This window comes from Doryrhamphus excisus, linkage group LG1, assembly GCF_037039965.1.
Source record: "Doryrhamphus excisus strain RoL-2023G ecotype Guam linkage group LG1, RoL_Dexc_Guam_v1.1, whole genome shotgun sequence".
NCBI classification, from domain to species: domain Eukaryota; kingdom Metazoa; phylum Chordata; class Actinopteri; order Syngnathiformes; family Syngnathidae; genus Doryrhamphus; species Doryrhamphus excisus.
This window is the reverse complement of record NC_136357.1, coordinates 26,894,618-26,912,500: the sequence shown is the minus strand read 5'-3', so window position 1 is coordinate 26,912,500 and position 17,883 is coordinate 26,894,618. Positions and strand designations below refer to the sequence as shown.

General features: G+C 41.9%; 1 protein-coding gene across 2 annotated transcripts in view; it reads right to left on the bottom strand.

Moving 5' to 3' along the window:
• The window catches only part of apba2b (amyloid beta (A4) precursor protein-binding, family A, member 2b), a 54,591-nt gene extending 37,820 nt beyond the window's left edge, over positions 1-16,771 (bottom strand). For both annotated transcript variants that reach the window (XM_058078748.2, XM_058078750.2), the window contains exon 1: positions 16,647-16,771. The gene's annotated coding sequence lies outside the window, so the exon portion shown is untranslated. The remainder of the gene's footprint in view (positions 1-16,646) is intronic.
• Between the last annotated feature and the right edge of the window lie 1,112 nt (positions 16,772-17,883).

Below are 17,883 nucleotides of genomic sequence, written 5' to 3'. Positions count from 1 at the left end.
TAGGGGTGTTATGTCTTGTCTAGAGGGCTCTAATAATGTATTTAGAAGGTTATAAATAGGTGCTGTATGTCTTATTACGTCAAATATATTGGGTAATAGGAGTATGATGGTGACTATAGGGGTGTTATTTCATGTCTAGTGAAGCTCTCCCTTGGTGGCCCGGATAGTTCAATACTAAATAGTCAAAAGGGGGTCAAACCTTAGAGTGATAGTTTAAATCAGTCAAAGAGAGGAGGAGATGCCACACAACAAGCCTATTGTGGAAGTTGTCAAACAGGGTCAGGATGTATTCATCAAATCAAAGCATGGGTTTTAGCATTGCTACCCATCACTCATTGTGGAGTTTGATTTTTGCATCAGGCACACCCTTATTCGCTGTGTCATCTGTTGTGTCTGCACCATCCATATTTTGCGAATACCAAATTACAATTTCAATCACCAGTAATGATTACGGTAATTAGCTATTAAGAAGAAGACCACTCAAAAAAATAGCTAATATTGACGAGGCCTGCCGTGTCGCTCCAAAGTGCCAGGATGAAGACCAAGCTCGGTAATTACGGATCACAGGGATCAGCATAGCATGAAATATTCTGATTCAAACAGCAATCATTTTCCAATTAACAAACGCTCCTGAACGCCCCTCTTGTCAAAATCAAGGCAACGTAAAGCAAAGGAACCTCTTACCTGAGGTCCCCGAAACCAGATGCGGTGTACGTACATACATACAATGGCAGTGGCGTTAACAACGGCCCAGTGTTCTCTTCCTGCCTTCCTGCCTGCCGGTCTCTCGCTGCTCCTCCCTTCCCCCACCGGCTGCTCCACAGCATGCACCTCACTGACTCCACCCGCCCTATTTCTCCATATTATATTCCAACATCAGCTTCCTGAAACGCCTCCTTGTCGGCATCTCCCTGAGCAGACGCTAACGCTCACATTAACAGTCCCCCATCTCCAGATATTGAGGCGCTTGACGTGTTTTCATGTGCTCGCGTTTCACCTGGTGCAAATATAAATGCTACATGTTAGCAAATGTACATCAAGCTAGAGTTATATTTATGTTTCACACGTATCAGCAAACAAAACGAAAAACAAAAAATCAAAAAAAAAAAATAATTTTGCATTATTTTTCACCTACAATATACCATAGGGGTGTTATTTCATGTCTAGAGGGCTCTAATAATGTATTTAGAAGGTTATAAATAGGTGCTGTATGTCTTATTTCTGTTATTATGTCAACTATATTGGGTAATAGGAGTATGATGGTGACTATAGGGGTGCTATTTCATGTCTAGAGGGCTCTAATAATGTATTTAGAAGGTTATAAATAGGTGCTGTATGTCTTATTTCTCTTACTACGTCAACTATATTGGGTAATAAGAGTATGATGGTGACTATAGGGGTGCTATTTCATGTCTAGAGGGCTCTAATAATGTATTTAGAAGGTTATAAATAGGTGCTGTATGTCTTATTTCTCTTATTATGTCAACTATATTGGGTAATAGGAGTATGATGTGACTATAGGGGTGTTATTTCTTGTCTAGAGGGCTCTAATAATGTATTTAGAAGATAAAATAAATAGGCACTGTATGTCTTATTTCTCTTATTATGTCAACTATATTGGGTAATAGGAGTATGATGTGAATATAGGGGTGTTATTTCTTGTCCAGAGGGCTCCAATAATGTATTTAGAAGGTTATAAATAGGTGCTGTATGTCTTATTTCTCTTACTACGTCAACTATATTGGGTAATAAGAGTATGATGGTGACTATAGGGGTGCTATTTCATGTCTAGAGGGCTCTAATAATGTATTTAGAAGGTTATAAATAGGTGCTGTATGTCTTATTTCTCTTATTATGTCAACTATATTGGGTAATAGGAGTATGATGTGACTATAGGGGTGTTATTTCTTGTCTAGAGGGCTCTAATAATGTATTTAGAAGATAAAATAAATAGGCACTGTATGTCTTATTTCTCTTATTATGTCAACTATATTGGGTAATAGGAGTATGATGTGAATATAGGGGTGTTATTTCTTGTCTAGAGGGCTCCAATAATGTATTTAGAAGGTTATAAATAGGCGCTGTATGTCTTATTTCTCTTATTACGTCAACTATATTGGGTAATAGGAATATGATGGTGACTATAGGGGTGTTATTTCATGTCTAGAGGGCTCTAATAATGCATTTAGAAGGTTGTAAATAGGTGCTGTATGTTTTATTTCTCTTATTATGTCAACTATATTGGGTAATAGGAGTATGATGTGACTATAGGGGTGTTATTTCTTGTCTAGAGGGCTCCAATAATGTATTTAGAAGGTTATAAATAGGCGCTGTATGTCTTATTTCTTTTATTATGTCAACTATATTGGGTAATAGGAGTATGATGGTGACTATAGGGGTGTTATTTCTTGTCTAGGGGGCTCCAATAATGTATTTAGAAGGTTATAAATAGGCGCTGTATGTCTTATTTCTCTTATTACGTCAACTATATTGGGTAATAGGAGTATGATGGTGACTATAGGGGTGTTATTTCTTGTCTAGAGGACTCTAATAATGTATTTAGAAGGTTGTAAATAGGTGCTGTATGTCTTATTACGTCAACTGTATTGGGTAATAGGAGTATGATGGTGACTATAGGGGTGTTATTTCTTGTCTAGAGGACTCTAATAATGTATTTAGAAGGTTGTAAATAGGTGCTGTATGTCTTATTTCTTTTATTATGTCAACTATATTGGGTAATAGGAGTATGATGGTGACTATAGGGATGCTATTTCATGTCTAGAGAGCTCTAATAATGTATTGATAAGGTTGTAAATAGGTGCTGTATGTCTTATTTCTTTTATTATGTCAACTATATTGGGTAATAGGAGTATGATGTGACTATAGGGGTGTTATTTCTTGTCTAGAGGGCTCCAATAATAATTCAGTATTATTTTCCTCCCCACAGAATAGGGCTGAAATGTAGGCACCGGACGCTGGTGTTTTTACCGGTACAAAAAAGCTAAAAATGGATGTCACATCCACGCTGGGCCATAACTAACAGCCCCGATACGAGCCTGCCTGCAGAATCCCAATTGTCTGCTTTGAGCGGCGATCGGGGAACACTTGAGTCAAGCTATCATCTCGGACAAACCTATTTGTGTCTGCCACAAAATGCTTGAAATTATCCTTAGACACTCCCCTGGTTTGGCAGCCTGGGGAAGCAGCAGATGGCTGTCAGGGTGAGCGTGTGGGGGGGGGGGGGGATGCTAATGTCTCCCGCCTTGAAATTGAAAGGTATGACCTGTGGTCACAGCGGCGGATGGGATGGTCTGTATTCAAACAAGAAGGAGGACGGAGGAGGCGAGATGTGGAAACAATCACCTGTCATATTTGTCTTTGGTGATGGGGGGCCATCCGAGGTACCATTAGCATACGAGTCTTTATCGGACAAAACTGTCATGACTCAAAAAGTAAAAAGATAACGTTGACTGGGAATGGGTTGGGTGAAGAATTAATCAATGGTTAATCAATTACCCAATTCATGAACTATTAACTATTTTGGTAATTGATTATTAGTTTTTTATTTAAATATGTAAATATTCGGGCGGCACGGCGGTCAAGTGGTTAGCGCGGAGACCTCACAGCTAGGAGACCAGGGTTCAATTCCACCCTCGGCCATCTCTGCGTGGGTTTTCTCCGGGTACTCCGGTTTCCTCCCACATTCCAAAAACATGCTAGGTTAATTAGCGACTCCAAATTGTCCATAAGGTATGAATGTGAGTGTGAATGGTTGTTTGTCTATATGTGCCCTGTGATTGGCTGGCCACCAGTCCAGGGTGTACCCCGCCTCTCGCCTGAAGACAGCTGGGATAGGCTCCAGCACCCCCACGAACCTCGTGAGAATAAACGGTAGAAAATAAATGAATGAATATATATACACGTGATGTACTCCTTCATGATCCTATCCATCCTGGTCATCCTGATGGATATATGGAGTATATATATATATATATATATATATATATATATATATATACGTATATTCATTTTCTACTGCTTTTTCCTCACGAGGGTAACGTCTTTTGGGCGAGAGGCAGGGCCAATCACAGGGCACATATAGACAAACAACCATTCACACTCACATTCATACCTATGGACAATTTGGAGTCGCTAATTAACCTAGCATGTTTTTGGAATGTGGGAGGAAACCGGATTACCCGGAGAAAACCCACTCATGCACGGTGGAGAACATGCAAACTCCACACAGAGATGGCCGAGGGTGGAATCGAACCCTGGTCTCCTAGCTGTGAGGTCAGTAGCATGCAGAGGAGACATCCCTTGTTATTACATAATAACAATGAATGCACAGTCAATGAATGCAGACTGAAAAAGTTTCTCCTCCCATTCCGTGTGGAAGTGGTAGATTTGTGGCTTACAACTTTGTCATACCTATGAAACAATTTGGAGTCGCTAATTAACCTAGCATGTTTTTGGAATGTTGGGAGGAAACCGGAGTACCCGGAGAAAACCCACTCATGCACGGTGGAGAACATGCAAACTCCACACAGAGATAGCCGAGGGTGGAATCGAACCCTGGTCTCCTAGCTGTGAGGTCAGTAGCATGCAGATGAGACATCCCTTGTTATTACATAATAACAATGAATGCACAGTCAATGAATGCAGACTGAAAAAGTTTCCCCTCCCATTCCGTGTGGAAGTGGTAGATTTGTGGCTTACAACTTTGTCATACCTATGAAACAATTTGGAGTCGCTAATTAACCTAGCATGTTTTTGGAATGTTGGGAGGAAACCGGAGTACCCACTCATGCACAGTGGAGAACATGCCAAAGGTGGAATTGAACCCTAGTCTCCTAGCTGTGATGTCTGCACGCTAACCACTCGACCACCGTGCAGCCCATATATTATATTATTGTATTTTTTTTGTTTGTATTTTTGATCATTTTAAACATTACTAGCACATATAAAGATTCATATGTGGCTTGGCTAATTATGCAAAATAGATTTGAAAAAAATCAACTCTATGATTTTTAATACAGGCCCATGGAAGTTTTAGTTAAACACTGCATTTGGTTATGAATGTATTATTCAAGAACCCTAAGAGAGAGTCGGTCGGAAAATGAGTTTCTCCTCAGCTGTCTCATTGAGATTCAACATTTGTTCTCCTTAAAGCCTCCCACTCGCTTTGGAGACGGCAACAAGGGAGAGTTGTACCGTACAGAGTACCAGTTCGGTGCCAATGTCCGTCTCTCGCCACCACCGCCACAACTCTAAAAAACCCTTGACGGTTTCCATAGCAACTGGCTGTTTTTCATCACAGTCTGAATGATCTGAGCCGGTCATCAAATAACGCCTTCAGGACGACAAACATCCAGCATTCAAATTTAAGCCTTTTGAAGAGTAAACTCCTAAATACTCTAACATTGTATAAACATGTTACAACCTGACTCCGTGTAAGCCAACGTACAGTTTCACTTCTAACTGAGCTGCTAACAAAACAAATAAAAGCGTCTTGTGCAGGGGTGGGCAAACTACGGCCCGGGGGCCACATCCGGCCCGCCAAGTGTTTGAATACGGCCCGCCCAATCTTTCCAAAGTGTTTCATTTAAACTCAACATACAACCTGGCATCATGGCCTGAGCCAACCTTTTGATGGTTTTATCAATTTCGTTTTTTGACATGGTCTGTTGTTTACAAAGTGCTCCTGAAAAAAGGGACACAAGCACATAATAATAATAATAATAATTATTATTATTAGATTATTATAATTATTATATTAATGTTAATTATTATATTAATTATATATAATAGTTATATTTGCATATTTTACATAATAATAATATAATAATTATTATTTTAATTTTATTGTAATTATTATAATATTTTATTATTTTTTAAATATTTAAATATAAATATAAAATAATAAATAATAATAGCAGATTGCATGACAATTTTACAGATACAATAATACCAGGTGGACTGTTACGTGTAAAATATATAGTCTGCCCCCCCCCCCCCCCCCCCCTATCAATGCGGCCCGCGAGTCAAAAAGTTTGCCCACCCCTGGTCTTGTAATTGGTTATCGATTATTCTCAAAAACATAGTACAACTAGAGCTGCAATAATAATAATAATAATAATAATCCATAATAGATCGATTAGCCAATTAGCTACTTCCACAATGCATTGCGCAATCAAGTACCTTTAAGATTTCATCCTCAACCCGTGTGATTCGTCGTGCAAACAGGTGAAAAAAATCTTGCATATATATTACAGTTATATATTACTGCATAAATACTACTTAAATACTGCAGGTGTCCGGTGTGTTAGCATCAACAGCTATTTGGCTACACAATAGCATAAAAGAGCATACATGTCAAGACAAATAAACTAACAAGTTCACCAAGAAAGTTACCGATAAGCAAATTCACCGAGCTCCCGATCTCATCCACATCAGTCAATCCATTCATTCATTCATTTTCTACCACTTTTTTCTCACAAGGGGTATGCTGGAGCCTATCCCAGCTGTCTTCGGGCGAGAGGCGGGTGGCCAGCCAATCACAGGGGGCACATATAGACAAACGACCATTCACACTCACATGTACCGTGCAGCCCTCAATAGTGTTGGTTGTTAACCAAAAAAAAACGTGTTAACCGGGGCGGATGTTAACCAAGGTTGGCATTTTTTTTTTTTTTTTTGGTTAACTTTGAAAATTCAGGCCAGAATCTTTTCTCGGTTTGTGTGCACTCACACATGCGGAACAAACCATGTAACAGTATCACAGTGTCGAAATACACATTTCACACGCGAATGTGCAACCCCGTTTGGCGTGCTGGAAAGCCCAACAGCCCTAACAGGAAGTTACCCAGCATGCCTTGTGGGTAGTAAATGCAAGTATTGTTTTCCGTGTGTGTATTATATTCTGGAATACTTGCCATTGGTAGATGGCCTGTAATAGTAACCCCCACAAATATCAGGTATTTACTGTATATCAGGGGTCTAGTTTGAGGCCCCCCCTGCCTTGATATGAAAGTTTAATGTCAGTGCGACCCGCGTAGGTTTGATATGGATGCTGTATGGTATCATGTACCCGGAAAAAATGATTACGTTTGATTAATGTTCATGTTAAAGGTTAAATAACTGTTAATAGTTATCCTCCCTATCCGTGTGGAAGTGGTAAGTTTTTGGCTATTTAAGTTGAAAGGAAATAACTTGAAGGCTACCGTTTAGGTCGCTAGCTCTCTAGTTTGCGAGTTAGCATGTGTCTCAAGACACTGCAGTTGCGCAATATGTTGTAAATAAAAAAAAGTATAAATGTGACTATAGTCGTGTTTTGTCATGTCTACATGGCTCTAATAATGCTTTGTTCATTTTAATATGAAAAAAATTATTTGTCTACCCACCAACTATATGTGGTTTTTATTATTTGCCGTTTTATTATTATTAATATATTTATTTATTACTGATTGATTTTCTTTATTTTTGATTTGTTTATTTATTTTTCATCTTATTTTATGCAGAAAAATAAAAATTAATTAATTAATTAATTAATTATTGCCGTCCGTATCGCCACCGTCCAGCTGACATGCCGAGGATTAATTGTACAGACAGCAGCAGAGCAGCACCGCTCTTCACAAGAACAAAAACACAAACAGACACAAAGAGGCCTTTTTGGGTTTGTTTATCGGTCCTGTCCAATGTTTGGTGGACATTCTCCTTATCGGCGTATATGCATGCCTTGCGCGCGTCTCTTGAAGCTTCAGACTAGCTTGACGTTGCGGTATTATCTAGCATAGTCTCACTAGTCGCAGCATGCAATTGAACTGCGGGTTTGATATCTGCAAGTGGTTTAACGTGTGAATCTGTCACCGTTAAACCTCCTGAAGCATTGGCGGGTTAAGCAACACCTCCATCAATCCTCATCCAAGGTCGGGTCACATAGAACCATCGGTCCACAGAACCATCGGTCCACAGACTCATCGATCTATAGAACCGTCGGTCCGTAGGACCGAACCGTCAGTCCGCAGAATCATCAGTCCACAGACACATCGGTCCACAGAACTTGTCCATAGAATCATCGGTCCACAGAACCTTCAGTCCATAGAACCATCGGTCCACAGAACCATAGGTCCACAGAACCATCAGCACATAGAACCATCGGTACATAGAACCATCGGTCCACAGAACCATTGGTGCATAAAACCATCGGCCCATAGAACCTTCGGTCCTCAGAACCATCGGTCCACAGAACCATCAGTCCACAGAACCATCAGTCCTCAGAACCATCAGTCCATAGAACCATCGGGAGAAACACCTTATCTAGCACACTAGCTTCTAGCGCTAGCCTAACGACCAGGCTTAAGGCTAACTAGCGGCGAGCTGAGCACAGGCTCATACATTCCAAGGTCCAAGGTCAGGTCGCATAGAACCATCGGTCCACAGAACCATCAGTCCACAGAACCGTCGGTCCACAGAACCATCAGCTCATAGAACCATCGGTCCACACAACCATCGGTCCACAGAACCATTGGTGCATAGAACCATTGGTGCATAGAACCATTGGTGCATAGAACCATCAGTCCATAGACCATCCGTCCATAGATCCATCCGTCCATAGATCCATCCGTCCACAGAACCATCCGCCCACAGAACCATCGGTGTACAGAACCATCGGTCCATAGAACCATCGGTCCACAGAACCATCAGTCCTCAGAACCATCAGTCCATAGAACCATCGGGAGAAACACCTTATCTAGCACACTAGCTTCTAGCGCTAGCCTAACGACCAGGCTTAAGGCTAACTAGCGGCGAGCTGAGCACAGGCTCATACATTCCAAGGTCCAAGGTCAGGTCGCATAGAACCATCGGTCCACAGAACCATTGGTGCATAAAACCATCGGCCCATAGAACCTTCAGTCCTCAGAACCATCGGTCCACAGAACCATCAGTCCTCAGAACCATCAGTCCATAGAACCATCGGGAGAAACACCTTATCTAGCACACTAGCTTCTAGCGCTAGCCTAACGACCAGGCTTAAGGCTAACTAGCGGCGAGCTGAGCACAGGCTCATACATTCCAAGGTCCAAGGTCAGGTCGCATAGAACCATCAGTCCACAGAACCATCGGTCCACAGAACCGTCGGTCCACAGAACCATCGGCTCATAGAACCATCGGTCCACACAACCATCGGTCCACAGAACCATTGGTGCATAGAACCATTGGTGCATAGAACCATTGGTGCATAGAACCATCAGTCCATAGACCATCCGTCCATAGATCCATCCGTCCATAGATCCATCCGTCCACAGAACCATCCGCCCACAGAACCATCGGTGTACAGAACCATCGGTCCATAGAACCATCGGTCCACAGAACCATCAGTCCTCAGAACCATCAGTCCATAGAACCATCGGGAGAAACACCTTATCTAGCACACTAGCTTCTAGCGCTAGCCTAACGACCAGGCTTAAGGCTAACTAGCGGCGAGCTGAGCACAGGCTCATACATTCCAAGGTCCAAGGTCAGGTCGCATAGAACCATCGGTCCACAGAACCATTGGTGCATAAAACCATCGGCCCATAGAACCTTCAGTCCTCAGAACCATCGGTCCACAGAACCATCAGTCCTCAGAACCATCAGTCCATAGAACCATCGGGAGAAACACCTTATCTAGCACACTAGCTTCTAGCGCTAGCCTAACGACCAGGCTTAAGGCTAACTAGCGGCGAGCTGAGCACAGGCTCATACATTCCAAGGTCAGGTCGCATAGAACCATCGGTCCACAGAACCGTCGGTCCACAGAACCATCGGCTCATAGAACCATCGGTCCACACAACCATCGGTCCACAGAACCATTGGTGCATAGAACCATTGGTGCATAGAACCATTGGTGCATAGAACCATTGGTGCATAGAACCATTGGTGCATAGAACCATCAGTCCATAGACCATCCGTCCATAGATCCATCTGTCCATAGATCCATCCGTCCACAGAACCATCCGCCCACAGAACCATCGGTGTACAGAACCATCGGTCCATAGAACCATCGGTCCACAGAACCATCAGTCCTCAGAACCATCAGTCCATAGAACCATCGGGAGAAACACCTTATCTAGCACACTAGCTTCTAGCGCTAGCCTAACGACCAGGTTTAAGGCTAACTAGCGGCGAGCTGAGCACAGGCTCATACATTCCAAGGTCAGGTCGCATAGAACCATCGGTCCACAGAACCATCGGTCCACACAACCATCGGTCCACACAACCATCGGTCCACAGAACCATCAGTCCATAGACTATCCGTCCATAGATCCATCCGTCCACAGAACCATCCGTCCACAGAACCATCGGTGTACAGAACCATCGGTCCATAGAACCATCGGTCCACAGAACCATCGGTCCACACAACCATCGGCCCACAGAAACATTGGTGCATAGAACCATTGGACCATAGAACCTTCGGTCCATAGACCCATCGGTCCATAGATCCATCCGTCCACAGAACTATCCGCCCACAGAACCATCAGTGTACAGAACCATCGGTCCACAGAACCATCGGCCGTTATCGTAAATCATTAAGCCAGGAATTACAACAGTCAAACAGCTTGGATTCGGACTGGGAGAAACACCTTCTCTAGCACACTAGCTTCTAGCGCTAGCCTAACAACCAGGCTTAAAGGTACACCGTGTCTCCCGATTCCATCTGTTCATGGATCTTCTTACATCGTCGTTCATTAGTGTTGTCCATATTTGGGGCTTAAACTCGGCTTGTGTCACAGGATGGTATCTGGATCAGAATATAACCTAACAATTATTGCTAAAAATATTGATCGGACATAACTTCCGGGAGCGTAACGGGAATGGATCGACTGTTTTCCGGGAAATCATCACCACATCACAACATGGATTCACGTATCGTGTCATGTTGTGTAAATCTTCCAAGGTTTTCCCAGTTGCGTTTTACTTTTGAAAGACAGAAAAATCCAGATGGGAGTCTCATGATTTCAACTCCAAAGGTATGTTAATGAGGTCTGGGAATTTTCTGATGTGCGCTTGGAGAAAACAAGGAGACAATAATCACAGCAGCAAGTGCGGTTTGACAGCGGAGGCAAGGTCTGCAATGTAATAATGCATGATTCAAAGCTATTTTAAGACTTCTTTGGGGAGATCTTCCTGACAATGCTCTGTGGAAACTGTGCACATCAGAAACACTGCAAGCGCCTACTGGCTTGATCATAGCACGGTTCTATTTTTGGTGTTCCGGAAAAACATGCCCATATCAACAACAACACAGGGAATCTGTTTGGATTTGCCGTAGATCAAATGCATGACATATTTCTTCTTGTTTTTTACCATGAATACCATGGTGGTTCAAGGGATTCTAACACAGGAGACATCCTGACCGGATGACCAAGCCACCTCATCTGGTTCCTCTCAATCCTCGACAGAGGAAACTCATTTCAGCACCTGCCATCTTATCCAAAGCTCATGACCATCGGTCCACAGAACCGTCGGTCCATAGAACCATTGGTCCATAGAACCATTGGTCCATAGAACCATTGGTCCATAGAACCATCGTCCATAGAACCATCGTCCATCTTCTCGTTTTGGAGGCAATATTGTTTTGACAGCATTATTCAGGAACAAAATGGAAGTATATGTGGTTATTTATATGTGGTCCATAGAACCATCGTCCATAGAACCATCGGTCCATAGAACCATCGGTCCATAGAACCGTCGGTCCACAGAACCGTCGGTCCATAGAAACGTCGGTCCACAGAATCGTCGGTCCATACAACCATCGGTCCACAGAACCATTGGTCCACAGAACCATCAGTCCAACGAACCATCGGTCTATAGAACCATCGGTCCACAGAACCATCGGTCCATAGAACCATCGGTCCACAGAACCATCGGTCCATAGAACCATCAGTCCATTGAACTATTGGTCCATAGAACCATCAGCCCACAGAAACATCGGTCCATAGAAACATCGGTCCATTGAACCATCAGTCCATAGAACCATCGGTCCACAGAAACATCGGTCCATAGAACCATTGGTCCATAGAACCATTGGTCCATAGAACCATTGGTCCATAGAACCATCGTCCATAGAACCATCGTCCATCTTCTCGTTTTGGAGGCAATATTGTTTTGACAGCATTATTCAGGAACAAAATGGAAGTATATGTGGTTATTTATATGTGGTCCATAGAACCATCGTCCATAGAACCATCGGTCCATAGAACCATCGGTCCATAGAACCGTCGGTCCACAGAACCGTCGGTCCATAGAAACGTCGGTCCACAGAATCGTCGGTCCATACAACCATCGGTCCACAGAACCATTGGTCCACAGAACCATCAGTCCAACGAACCATCGGTCTATAGAACCATCGGTCCACAGAACCATCGGTCCATAGAACCATCGGTCCACAGAACCATCGGTCCATAGAACCATCAGTCCATTGAACTATTGGTCCATAGAACCATCAGCCCACAGAAACATCGGTCCATAGAAACATCGGTCCATTGAACCATCAGTCCATAGAACCATCGGTCCACAGAAACATCGGTCCATAGAACCATTGGTCCATAGAACCATTGGTCCATAGAACCATTGGTCCATAGAACCATCGTCCATAGAACCATCGTCCATCTTCTCGTTTTGGAGGCAATATTGTTTTGACAGCATTATTCAGGAACAAAATGGAAGTATATGTGGTTATTTATATGTGGTCCATAGAACCATCGTCCATAGAACCATCGGTCCATAGAACCATCGGTCCATAGAACCGTCGGTCCACAGAACCGTCGGTCCATAGAAACGTCGGTCCACAGAATCGTCGGTCCATACAACCATCGGTCCACAGAACCATTGGTCCACAGAACCATCAGTCCAACGAACCATCGGTCTATAGAACCATCGGTCCACAGAACCATCGGTCCATAGAACCATCGGTCCACAGAACCATCGGTCCATAGAACCATCAGTCCATTGAACTATTGGTCCATAGAACCATCAGCCCACAGAAACATCGGTCCATAGAAACATCGGTCCATTGAACCATCAGTCCATAGAACCATCGGTCCACAGAAACATCGGTCCATAGAACCATTGGTCCATAGAACCATTGGTCCATAGAACCATTGGTCCATAGAACCATCGTCCATAGAACCATCGTCCATCTTCTCGTTTTGGAGGCAATATTGTTTTGACAGCATTATTCAGGAACAAAATGGAAGTATATGTGGTTATTTATATGTGGTCCATAGAACCATCGTCCATAGAACCATCGGTCCATAGAACTATTGGTTGACAGAACCATCGGTCCATAGAACCATCGGTCCATTGAACTATTGGTCGATAGAACCATCGGTCCATTGAACTATTGGTTGACAGAACCATCGGTCCATAGAACCATCGGTCCATTGAACTATTGGTCGATAGAACCATCAGTCCATAGAAACATCGGCCCACAGAAACATCGGTCCATAAAACCATCGGTCCATAAAACCATCGGTCCACAGAAACATCGGTCCATAGAACCATCGGTGGAATGTTTTATCAGAACTTTTCTTGTAGAAAATCAGAACCAAAGCAAAGTTTAATCATTTTTCAGTTTTTAATAAATGCATTTTTTTTGTTTGTTTTTTTTGGGGGGAAAACCTGATTTGGCCCAGTCTCACCTAGACCCTAGCTCCAGTGGCCCCCAAGTAAATTAAGTTTGAGACCCCGGTTCTAAGACAACCTGCGATCGATTCAATACCCGGAGAATAAAATGACCTGGATGAAGTGGAACATTCCCGGGAAAATATTCCAAATGTAGACATATGTTTTCAGAAATGGGGCTTATCTTCCATAAGTAGATTGCAAACAAATAGCCGGCTGAGGGGAAAAAAAAGACCATGGCGGCGTTTGTTTTGTCAAAGGTCACATCTGAGGGGGGGGGGGAATAAATCAATAAGAGAAGCTACGTAGCTTTAGTCATCATGGTGCGCTGAGTACTAATTTCACCATCCCGAGGGATGCAGCCAGAGGTCGTGACGGATGGAAAGGACAGAGGATAAAGGATCCGAAAGACCTCGTGAGGTCTGTCACACCGAACTGAGCCAACAACGGCAACCAATCCCGTGATGACAGAAATCTGGATTATTGCATCTGTCGTTCGAATCCCCTTACATCACATCACTGTCTCTCCGCTCTAAATCCAAGCCATTGGATCGTTGCGTCGAGTATTAACAGATATGGCCCCAGATATGTTTGTTGAAAAAAAAAAAATCCGAAATTTGGTTGCTAAACTGAAAAAAAACATAAAATTCGGAATTAATACCCGACAGAATCGTCATCGCTAGCATTTGGTTATCTAAGACCGCCAAGAAAAACACAATTGTTGTTTTTAAAATATAAACATTTTTAAATAGGGAATAGATTTTCATATTTTTCTCTTTTGTTATTTTTTTTCTTTTTTCCTAACATTAGCATGCTAACAATGCTAACGTTAACAAGGAACACCCAGCCTGGTAGAGCTAAGTCTGTGTGTGTTAATTCTTAATGAAAATTTTTCAAAAAAAAAGGTACTATGCTAATATTAGCATGCTAGCGCTAACATGTTAACACATGACGGCATTAAATGTTTATACAGGTTTCTACTGGTGAAAAAAAAAGCTAAAACGCTACTACGCTAATGTTAACATGTCAGCAATGCAAGCATGATAGTGTCTGCTGAATGGCTACAAATGCAAATGTTAGCATGTTAGCATTGCTAGCATGTAAAAATTAGCATGCTACCACTTAGCAAGTGTTTCTGTATGTCTGTACGTATATGAAAATGCTGACTATGCTACACTAAAATGGTAATATGTATATCAATATACTAATTATATACGAATAAATATACTAACATTAGCATGCAAATTTTTAGCATGCAAAATTTTTAAAAATTGCTGTAATTTTAAATGTTTAAATGTAAACAGATTTTCCATGTGTTATTGTCTCTTGTTATGTCTAATATATTAGGTAGTAGGAGTATAAAAGGTGACCATAGGGGTGTTATTTCATGTCTAGAGGGCTCTAATAATGTTAAGAAAAGTTAGTTTCTACCTTGGGTGACTGGAGGGAGCATACACAACATGTTGACATGCTGAGAGTAGGTTTGCTAGGTTAATTCTCTTATTATGTCTACTATATTGGGTAATAGGAGTGTAGAGGTGACTATAGGGGTGTTATTTCGGGTCTAGAGGGCTCTAATAATGTATTTAGAAGGTTGTAAATAGGTGCTGTATGTCTTAATTCTCTTATTATGTCTACTATATTGGGTAATAGGAGTGTAGAGGTGACTATAGGGGTGTTATTTCTTGTCTAGAGGGCTCTAATAATGTATTTAGAAGGTTGTAAATAGGTGCTGTATGTCTTAATTCTCTTATTATGTCAACTATATTGGGTAATATGAGTGTATAAGTGACTATAGGGGTGTTATTTCATGTCTAGAGGGCTCTAATAATGTATTTAGAAGGTTGTAAATAGGTGCTGTATGTCTTAATTCTCTTATTATGTCTACTATATTGGGTAATAGGAGTATGATGGTGACTATAGGGGTGTTATTTCATGTCTAGAGGGCTCTAATAATGTATTTAGAAGGTTGTAAATAGGTGCTGTATGTCTTATTTCTCTTATTATGTCTACTATATTGGGTAATAGGAGTGTAGAGGTGACTATAGGGGTGTTATTTCGGGTCTAGAGGGCTCTAATAATGTATTTAGAAGGTTGTAAATAGGTGCTGTATGTCTTATTTCTCTTATTATGTCTACTATATTGGGTAATATGAGTGTATAAGTGACTATAGGGGTGTTATTTCATGTCTAGAGGGCTCTAATAATGTATTTAGAAGGTTGTAAACAGGTGCTGTATGTCTTAATTCTCTTATTATGTCTACTATATCGGGTAATATGAGTGTAGAAGTGACTATAGGGGTGTTATTTCATATCTAGAAGGCTCTAATAATGGTTAAAAACTTATTTTAACCCTGTGACCCTAATGATGACAAGGCAAAGGTAAAATGAACGGAGTGGTGATGATGCTCGGTATGGATGAGATAAACCGCTGTGGATTGCATCTTTTCGCACAAAACAGACTTTGTGTGTTTGTGGGGGTGGGGGGGGGGGGGGTGACACAGACTGACACTCATCAGGAACTGACAACAATATCTCCATCCATCTATAATGTATCCATCTAGAAGTGTGTGGGAGTGTGATGATGGAGAAAGCTAAAGCAGAAGCAAATGGGCTCTTCGTATCGACTAGAATCTCATGCACCAATGCTTTGATTAAGACTAAGAAAGGAGTCATCGATATGAAAATGAATCCCCTTCCCGGTGTGGAGAGCAAAACCGTGGGCCGAAATAAGGCGTGTGAACGCTGCGTGGACGTTGACATTTTTTTTTTGTCAAGAGTTCGGTGCATGTTGTTCTAAGAGGCGCACATCTGTTCGAACGCGCTATTGTTAGCGTTGATGCAGAACACTTCATTGCACACGCACCGATCGAGCAGAGCAGCATCCACCGCTCCCCAGGATTGCCCCGGAGGAGAGAGGAAACCCGATTGATGCTTCCTCGACTGTCAATCAACATTGGAATCAAACTTAAGTCTTACCTGGGGAAATGGATAATTCATTCGAGGACGATGCGAGCTGGTTCTGGCAGGCCGAGTATCCCCCCCCTTTTTTTTTTTTTTGCTGGACTCGGAGACAGAAAGCAGTACCGAGTAGTGCCGCCCCGGAACCAGCATAACATTATGCTCGCTCACTGCGGCTGTCTGGCTGGGAGTTAGGGTGGGGCGATACTGCATATTTTGATGTCGATTCGATACCAAATGGACCGTACCAATACGAGTTACGACACTTGATTAAAAAAAATTAGCTTTAAAAACATTTGTGATATACATATGCAAGTTTTATTACAGTAATTTGTAATAATAAGGTTACTAGTACAAAACAAGTCAACACAAATATTCAAGCTGCAAAAGTCCTCCTGTCCCTTAGGGGGCGCCGTAGTTTTTTTATATATTACTTCCGCATATTTAAATTGTACTTTTTTGAGCTGAGCTACACACTTTTTGTTTGCCTTTCAACCTACTCGACCATCTCGGCTTTAAAGCTCACACATTTCACATCATTATGTTTTATAGTTTGCCTCGAATCTTTGAAAAATGCTGTATTCTCACAGAGCTAGCTAACGAGCTAGCTAGCTAGCTTAGCGGCCCTGACGTTGAGTTTCACATTAAAAGGTAACGCTAGCTCCTAGCTTGTAGCATGGCTAGGCTTATCTCTTACGGCAATTTATAAATACTATACTAATAATCGAGATGTGTACTGGTTGTATTGTTGACTTAATAAATAATAATGAATAAATAATGAAACAGAAATAGCACATTAGCCTTTTTTATCATATTATTGACACTTGTTGTGGTTCCAACATGAGATACTCCAGAGCAGGTTCGTCTTCTTCTACGCTGGAGTGAAGCACTGTTAGCCATGCGCTCCCCTAGTGGCTAAATAGTGCTATTACATTTAATATTCGTGTGTTAGCAGGTGTTTGGAGGACGCTACCAATTTACGAGTGCAACAAATATCAGCGGTCACAAAACCGTTTTTCCCCTCACACAGGCTCAAGGAAAATACATTTAAAACAGTTGTAGGCACGTATAACATCAGTATGTGGAGTAAAAGCAAGGAATTTGATTACAATTTGACCGGAAGTATCATCTGGTCGAGCAATATGGATTAGTCCTTTCGACAGCAATGAGGTAAGGGTGTTTATGTTGTATTTAAGATTATTTTTTCATTTCAATTTCTTATAAATGAAAGGTAATGACCGGTAAAAGCAATTGC